This window comes from Physeter macrocephalus, chromosome 6 (assembly GCF_002837175.3).
Source record: "Physeter macrocephalus isolate SW-GA chromosome 6, ASM283717v5, whole genome shotgun sequence".
Classification (NCBI taxonomy): domain Eukaryota; kingdom Metazoa; phylum Chordata; class Mammalia; order Artiodactyla; family Physeteridae; genus Physeter; species Physeter macrocephalus.
Genome location: NC_041219.1, coordinates 53049602 through 53057200, shown reverse-complemented (window position 1 = coordinate 53057200; position 7599 = coordinate 53049602). Strand labels below are relative to the sequence as shown.

The 7599-nt window shown below is 48.6% G+C and overlaps 1 protein-coding gene and 1 pseudogene across 1 annotated transcript in view; one reads left to right on the top strand and one right to left on the bottom strand.

The window, feature by feature from the left end:
* The window catches only part of LOC102990864 (heterogeneous nuclear ribonucleoprotein A1-like), a 3247-nt pseudogene extending 1076 nt beyond the window's left edge, over positions 1-2171 (top strand).
* Positions 1-2812, bottom strand: part of CECR2 (CECR2 histone acetyl-lysine reader) — a 70447-nt gene extending 67635 nt beyond the window's left edge. Inside the window, exon 1 of the mRNA XM_028490785.2 lies at positions 2721-2812. The gene's annotated coding sequence lies outside the window, so the exon portion shown is untranslated. The remainder of the gene's footprint in view (positions 1-2720) is intronic.
* Positions 2813-7599: the final 4787 nt, after the last annotated feature.

Sequence of the window (7599 nt, the reverse complement as noted above, 5' to 3'; positions counted from 1 at the left end):
GATCCCACATGCCGCGGAGCGGCTGGGCCCGTGAGCCATGGCCGCTGAGCCTGTGCGTCCGGAGCCTGTGCTCCGCAACGGGAGAGGCCACAACAGTGAGAGGCCCGTGTACAGCAAAAAAAAAAAAAAAAAAAAGATAAGATATGAAAAAGTGAAATTATATACACAGTATGACTACAACTGCTTAAAAACCACACAAACTCCCAGGTTACATCTCAAAAAGAAAATGAGAGAAAATATACTAAACCCTTTGTCATGGTGTTTAAGTGGTAGGATGGTAGATTTCTTTCTACTCTTTGTTTAGCACGACAGCCTGGACGCCCTGGGGACAGTCAGTACACTCGCGGAGAATGCAGATGACGACTACAGCGTGAAACAGGCAGAAGTACAAACATGGAAAGGAAGGGGGATGATCACTCACACAGACACAGACAGACACACACACACACACACACACACACGAACGCCGAGCTCCGCGCTGGATGCAGTAGCAGTTCGTCAACCCCTCACTCACCTTGTTACCACACGTCTACCCCCAGCCCTAACAGGCACCCAGGAGTGATCTACTTGAAGAGAAACATTTCAGACACCGTTTTTTTCTAACTGTCTGAAAACTGTAAACCATAACACCCCAGACCTCTGCCTGCACGGGGAACCCCATCCTGTCTCAGCTTCCCGGGAGGTGGCCTCACAGTCCAGCTCTGTGTGGAAACGTAGTAGCAAGAGGACGTCTACCAACTCTATCAAAACAAGGGACGAGGCCTTATCAGGAAGATCCTTTAGTTGTTGACAGAGATGAAATCTTGCTCCAAATTTCTACACATCTCAATGTACCAGACAGCTGTGTACTTGGCAGCTACGGTGTGAGGGGGCCCAGAAGCTCCATGTTAGAAACGATGCCAGAGATACGTTCGGTAGATTATTCCTTTCTGCCCGTGGACGCCGCTGAGTGAGCGTCGTTGACGTCTCCCCGCCCTCCACTGCCGTCGTGTCTAAGTCAGAGCCACCCAAAGAGCCGAACAGCTGCGGAAGCTCTTCACCGGAGGTTTGAGCTTCGAAACAACCGACGACAGTCTGAGGAGCCATTCTGAGCATTGGGGAGCGCGCACAGACTGTGTGTCAGTGAGGGATCCAAACACCAGGCGCTCCAGAGGCTTCGGGGTTGTCACATACGCCACTGTGGAGGAGGTGGGTGCAGCCATGAAGGCAAGGCCACACGAGGTAGATGGAAGAGTTGTGGAACCAAAGAGGGCCGTCTCAAGAGAAGATTCTCAAAGACCTGGTGCCCACTTAAGTGTGAAAAAGACTTTTGTTGGTGGCATTAAAGAAGACACTGAAGAACATCATCTAAGAGATTACTGGGAACAGTATGGGAAAACTGAAGTGATGGAAATCATGACTGATCGAGGCAGTGGCAAAAAGAGAGGCTTTGCTTTCGTAACCTTTGATGACCATGACTCTGTAGACAAGATTGTCATTCAGAAATACCACACGGTGAACGGCCACAACTGTGAAGTAAGGAAAGCCCTATCTAAGCAAGAGATGGCTAGTGCCTCATCCAGCCGAAGAGGTTGAAGTGGTTCTGGAAACTTTGGTGGTGGTCATGGAGGGGGTTTTGGTGGGAATGACAGCTTTGGTCGTGGAGGAGACTTCGGTGGCCGAGGTGCCTTTGGTGGCAGCCACGGTGGCGGTGGCTATGGTGGCAGTGGAAATGGCTATAATGGGTTTGGTAACGATGGAAGCAATTTTGGAGGTGGTGGAACCTACAATGATTTTGGCAGTTACAACAATCGATCTTCAAATTTTGGACCCGTGAAAGGAGGAAACTTTGGAGGCAGAAGTTCTGGCCCCTATGGTGGTGGAGGCCAATACTTTGCCAAACCCCGAAAGCAAGGTGGCTATGGTGGTTCCAGCAGCAGCAGTAGCTATGGCAGTGGCAGAAGGTTTTGATTACTGCCAGGAAACAAAGCTTGGCAGGAGAGGAGAGCCAGAGAAGTGACAGGGAAGCTACAGGTTACAACACATTCGTCAACTCAGCCAAGCACAGTGGAGGCAGGGCCTAGCTGCTACAAAGAAGACATGTTTTAGACAATACTCATGTGTATGGGCAAAAAAACTCGAGGACTGTATTTGTCACTAATTGTATAACAGGTTATTTTAGTTTCTGTTCTGTGGAAAGGGTAAAGCATTCCAACAAAGGGTTTTAATGTAGATATGTATATATATATTTTGCATCCATGCTGTTGATTGCTAAATGTAATAGTCTGATCATGACGCTGAATAAATGTGTCTTTAAAAAAAAAAAAAAAAAAAAAAGAAATGATGCCACTGTTTACGTGAACAGAAAATACATACCCCAGGGGCAGAAATACAGTAAAAATCTAGTTTTAATTTGTTAGGCATCATTTTACCTATGGTGAAAACAAAGATCAGAAAGAAAGCCCTACACTGAGAGAACACATTCCACACTTGAATATGGTAGCTGGTGGACCCAAGAGTAAGGGATATAGATTTCTGAGAGTGAAATAAAGGCAAGAATTACAATAAAATGAAAACTCAGCTGCAGAAGGAGCCAAACACGGGACCTGGGAACCGTGTGTAAATACACTGTTACATCTTGGCCGGTGACCTGCTCTGGTTTATTCCAGGAGACACGAAACATCAGTAGGACTGGTTGATTCCTTCCCTCCGCCAGAAACAGTAAGATTGGGGTTACTCACGTGATATCCCTTCGCTGATAGCAGCCCTGAAGTAGGCAGGCGATCAGGTCGCTGATAAACTCCACGTCATCTCTGTGAAGAGCTGCTTCTAACTCCTGAGGAGGAGAAGGGAGAGGGATTGAGAGCTCAGACACAGATGCCGATTTCCTAACAGCCAGCAGCTCATCCCTTCCAGGTTGCCACCACACCACCGCTGCCGTCACCGTCACGGGCCAACTGCCCTCCTTTTTGGTTTTGCAAGAGTTTACTCCCCCACTGCTCCTTACCAAGCTCCAGCCCTTTCACCTGCACACACAGACACCTCTTTTTACAAGTCAATGCCAGCACAGTCATAAAAGAGCTTAACTTATATAAATATACTGTTTCGCTTTCTATTATTTTGCAAGAGTGTAAAGGAGCAAATATGTAATTACTCAGAAAGTATTCATTTACTTAAGAGTTTCAACAGGTGAAACGACTGCAGCAGCTTTCCAGAACCATGCTGCCTTGAGCAGCAGCGCTAGTAGGAAATGAGTGACCTGTGGCCCCCACAGGCCTGAGGGAAGGAGGCTGCCAGAGCCAAGGCCGAGCTTACATCACCTGAAGAGAGGTGAGGCGATGCCGTGCTAAGGGGCTAATCCCAGGGGAGGGGCGCGTGCTGTCCTTGGGGTTTAGGCAGAGATGCCGAAGATTTAGCTTGACTTCGCACGCACTCTAAACAAAGGTTCGTTAAGAAGCTAACAGGGACAAAAGGTGACAGCGTGGAATTTTGGGAGATTCTATTCCCTTCTCAAGCTCGCACAGTGAACCAGTGTTTCCTGAGATGATGGAACGTGCCCCAATCACCAGCTCCCGGGATGCAAAGAGGGCCCACGTCTGGTCCACCAGGATGCCGTCCACCCACCGTGCAAGCCATTTCCCAAGGGTCCACTACGCTTGTGGTGTGGCTGGCTCATAACCAAAACTGCGAGGGTCTTATGAGTGGTTTGGAAAGCATGAGGTGTGCCAAAGATGCAGTTTCTGCCCACACCAAGTACCGGGCAGTGTACACAAGAGGGGGTCCACGTCTACTGTAAAAATGGTAACGGTCTTTTTAAAGCTATTTTAATCGTTCCGTTTATTATTCTATGTTTAAAAGTTTCTAAGTTTGTAAACACCCACTCCGAAAACTTCACATGACAAAAAATTGCTAAGCACACCAACCGATAGAAGCAAACAAAATACAAACTACCCTGAGAAGGAAGGGGCATAGACGCCTTGAAAGCCCAGGTGAGCGAAACTCAGAATTCAAAGACAAGGCCCAAGCGTGAAAACCTTGTGCCTGCCCTATGTACAAATTTGGTAATGATGAGCATGTCTATTACAGTGGCTCTTATTCTTCTATTAGCTTACTAATTCCTTTGGGCAGAGCTCTTTTCTACATTCTACCGACCAAACACAACAAGGATTTGAACTATATTTGGTCAGAATTCATTTATTCAACAAACATTTCCGGGGCACCCAGCACTTCCTGAGCCCTGGGGAACTGGGGGAGGAGACGGAACACAGCACCTCCGGGCACAGAACCGGTGCTGTGGGAGGGAAGGGCGCTGCTCCTAGGGCCCAGCACCCGGGGTGGGGCTGCACATGGCGTGGGTGGGCCCGGCCCTCTGTGGAGAGGGTGGGACCTGCCCGGCTGCTGTGGCAGAGGGTGGAGATGAGGCCACTGCAGCTGGAGCAACAGCCCAGAGGAGACTCTGAAGGACTTAGCTGAACGAGACAGACAGCAGGAGGGGAGACACGCACATCCAGAGCCCAACAGGAGCACAGGAGGGACAGAACAAGGGAAGATTCGGGCTCCTACTGAAGCCCAGTCACACTGGGCAAGACCCCAAAGGACCCTTGAAGCACAAAGTCCCAGGCCACCTCGTTCAATAGATTAGCCAGAATTACTGACACTAGAACCGAAGGAAAACATCCACAAACCAATGATGGGAATGTGTCATGAACCAAGAATTATGATGAATACAATCTGTGAATCTGAGGTTTAAAAAAGGAAAGAAAAAGCTGTTGCACTGTATTTTCTGCTGGCCTCAGAACCCAAGCTTCACTGGTGAATCAACCATTGCTTTCTTTTCGTTTCTTTTTTAAAATATTTATTTGTTTATTTGGTTGTGCTGGGTCTTAACTGTGGCATGCATGTGGGATCTAGTTCCCTAACCAGGGATCGAACCCAGGCCCCCTGCATTGGGAGCACGGAGTCCCATCCACTGCGCCACCAGGGAAGTCCCCAACCATCGTTTTCTTAACATTATCAGCAGAAAGTGAAGACTAACACCCCTATCTACATTTGAAAAAATTATCAAATGATCTGTTCTATCCAACTCTGGCGGAGAGTCTAAATGGCACTGGTGAAAACCTGTCCCCAGTGAACCTGGGCTTGCCTTTCTAGCACAACCATAATCTAGGTAGCCACTGGGAAGGCGGTTACATATGAGGCTGTGCACAGGGGATGCTCAATCAGCTCTTCCAAGGGGAACTGGACAGGCTTGAAATGTCTCTCAAATGTACCGAGAGGAGCTCTGATATTATGAATGCAATCCCACCCCCTGCCTCCCATTTCACCCACGGGATACGGCGACTCACAAACTATACAATTAACTCACAAAATATACAATTGGTTTTCACATGTATTTCTATGATATTATGCTTCATAAATCAGAAGCTACCTAGAAAACAAACCAAAATAGATGCAGGCCCCTGGTAACCTGTGAGGTGCACTTTTCCCTCTAGCTCAGCAGGGCTTCACCCACACAACTGGTGGACAGTCCGAGGAAGAAGGCACTGCCTCTGGACAGCCAGCTGTCCTCCCCTGCAGCTGCCACATGGTGACCAGGGCACCGGGCGCAGCCTCCGCACTCACGGCCCTGAGCCTAATGTTACAGAGAGACAGCAGAGGAGAAACAGGAGAGCAATTTCAATCCTGCTGAACAAAAAAAACTGCCGGCTTATCGGTTAAAATGTTTTCACTTCAATGGATAGATTTTCAGATTTGCAAGGTGAAAACGTTTTGGAGCTGATTCAGAACAACGTGAATATACTTAACACTCCTGAAAACGATGGTAAATTTTGTGTCTTTTACCACAATTTATTATAGAAAAAAAAACAAACTTTATCACATTAAAAGTTTCCCTGTGCAGGGGTTGTTGTGATGATTTAAATGAGGCAATGCTTATAAAAGCCAGACCAGCCTGGCACGCGGCAAATGCTATATAGCATGTGAGCACAGCAATTATCTCATCTTCCTTAAGTGGTGGTGTGTAGAAAAAAGCAGACTGAAGAGATAGAAAGCGGTCTTTTCAAAATTCAGGTTTCTGAACAACAGAAATTCAAACTCTTAATACACGGCCTGTGTGCATGAGCCAATAAAACTATCTCCAAATCCAGTTATTCAAAGCTTTACCACATACGCCTTCAGCCAGGAGCCTGAGGCTTAGGCTAAGGCAACAAGAAATAAACACCCTTCAAGCGCCCCACCCCCACTTTCCTCCTCCCCTTTTGTATTTCCTTTTCACTGTGGGCACTGAGCTGTGAGCACAGAAATCTGAACTTTGCCAAGATGCTCTGGGGCGGGGGCGCGGGGTGGTGGTGATCAGCAAATCAGCCGAGAAGGGACACGAGAAGGGCTCCTGGACTCCCGCTCTTCAGAGGGGCCGGAGGGAGAACAGGGCTCGCCCTCTGTGCAGCTGGCACAGCTCATTAGGGACGGGCCTGTTCAGCACCGGCACACGGCCCTGCCCTCGGGACCTGGCGGTGGCTGCTGGGAAAAGAACCCCAGGGTGAGCCAGGGAGGGAAAGGGGGCCCTTAGCCTATGTCGTGGAAACTCTTTGCCACAAACAGGGAGAACATCCAGAAGAGACAGCCAAGTGCAGCACAGGGAACACAACTAACTCCTTCCATGCTCAGCCACCACTTAGCACCTGTTCTCAAATGTCACTGCAGGGACTTTCTACTGTTTGATCTGCTCCTGAGCCCCCTACCAGTCTTCTTTAATCTTTTGCGAAAGAAGGTGGTAAAGAGAGAACAACTTTCTTTCCTTCAACTTCCAAGGAAGGATGAAGATCACAGAGCTGCACCCTCCAGGCACAAAGATCCCGCTGAGTGTACCTAAGGAGGGAAAAAGGCCTAAGGGAAACAGCCATATGTGCTGTATTTGATTTCAGAAGGTTACAAATCTTTCTCACCTGCACAGGAACCAACTGCAAGGCAGTAGGGGTCACAGTCAAAGACAGGGGCTTCTGGGTGGGCCCCAGAACTGCACTCACACAAAGGAGATGCACAGCAGGCCCTCCAAGGACCATCCCAGCTGCTGTCCATGAGAGACCGCCTGGAGAGCGGGCTCAGCCTCCAGAAGGCCTCCCTGACTCTGGCAGCTGATGCTTTCTAACTTGATATAAATTAATTTAATCCCAAAGGCTGCCCGGGGCCAATGCAAACCGTGAGGTATACATCAGCCCAAGCGGGTTGCCGCTGAGGATCCCCAAAGTGCTACCCCAACGCCCTCCCCGTGGCCGGCAGCTCTGCACCGCGGCTTCGCTGCAGACATACCTTCCTCTCCGCAGCCCACGACATGGCTGTCACTGGCTGTGAGGCTGGGGAACAACAGAAAGGAAACCACATACCTCCCCTCAGATAGGACTGCTACCCTAGAATATTAGATTAACTGGAAAATACTAATCAAAGCAATAAATGTGTAAACCTACAAGAACATGATTTTCTAAAAAGGTATACATTACCAAAACTGGCTCCAGAAATTTTTAAAAAGGCTCAGAACTTTCATGGATCTTCTCCCACAAGAAAGCCCCCACGATACACAAATAATTCCTGAGCACTGAAGAGATGGAAGCTTCTCAACACGTC